The sequence below is a fragment of the Octopus bimaculoides genome, chromosome 3, assembly GCF_001194135.2.
Source record: "Octopus bimaculoides isolate UCB-OBI-ISO-001 chromosome 3, ASM119413v2, whole genome shotgun sequence".
NCBI lineage: Eukaryota > Metazoa > Mollusca > Cephalopoda > Octopoda > Octopodidae > Octopus > Octopus bimaculoides.
Genome location: NC_068983.1, coordinates 47732288 through 47733370, shown reverse-complemented (window position 1 = coordinate 47733370; position 1083 = coordinate 47732288).

The following is a 1083-nucleotide window of genomic DNA, read 5'->3' as shown; positions in this document are numbered from 1 at the left end:
ATATATATATATATATATATATATATATATACAGAAAAGAAATAGTTACATATATATAGATACATGTGTGTGTTTGTAAATGAAAATGCATTAAATAAACAACGATATCTAAAAAAAAACGTACACGTAGTACAAACACGGAAGGAACTTATATCTTCATTAGTTATCAACCGAATGGTTATATTCAGCTTCATGCTTTTAATGATGATACTGAGAACTTTGCATATCGGTGGCACCCGCAAAATTGCGGAGAATTAGAGCTTCGAGCGAACAAAGCGATAAAGAATGGTCGCACGAAAGCAAACAAATGTATTTTAAGACGATTGACAAAGACAGAATAAATAAGTGTACGAAAAAAATACTTGTACGGGAAGAATGCGGCCTTTCGGCCAAAAAGGTTGCAGTGATGGATAACGCCTGGAAGAAATGCTGAATGGATATAGAAAGACGAATAGCAAGAGAGGAGAGAGGTATCGACCGGCAAGCTAGGTGTCCGGTGCCAAAAAGGCAGAGAAATGGGAAAATTGGTCATTGGTCACGTGTGAATGGTAGATAGAGGAGAAGGAGGATAATAAAGAGGGAGAAAGAGTGTCAGAGAGAACAGGAGGGAGAAAGTCTACAATTACAAGGGAGAGGACAAGAGAGAGAAAGAGGACGAAGTGGGAATACTAGAAATAGTAGTAGAGGGCGAGATAGGAAAAGGAAAGTAGAGGATAGAGTTGCAATATAATTCCGGGTTCTGTCTCACTGCGTGGTACCTTGGGCAAGTGTTTTCCCCCATAGCCTCGGGCTGACCAAAGCCTTGTGAGGGAATTTGGTAGACGGAAACTGAAAGAAGCCCGTCGTATATGTGTTATTTCTTTACTACCCACAAGGGGCTACACACAGAGACAAACAAGGACAGACAAACGGATTAAGTCGATTATACCGACCCCAGTGCGTAACTGGTACTTATTTGATCAACCCCGAAAGGATGAAAGGCAAAGTCGACCTCGGCGGAATTTGAACTCAGAACGTAGCGACAGACGAAATACCGCTAAGCATTTCGCCCGGCGTGCTAACGTTTCTGCCAGATCGCCGCCT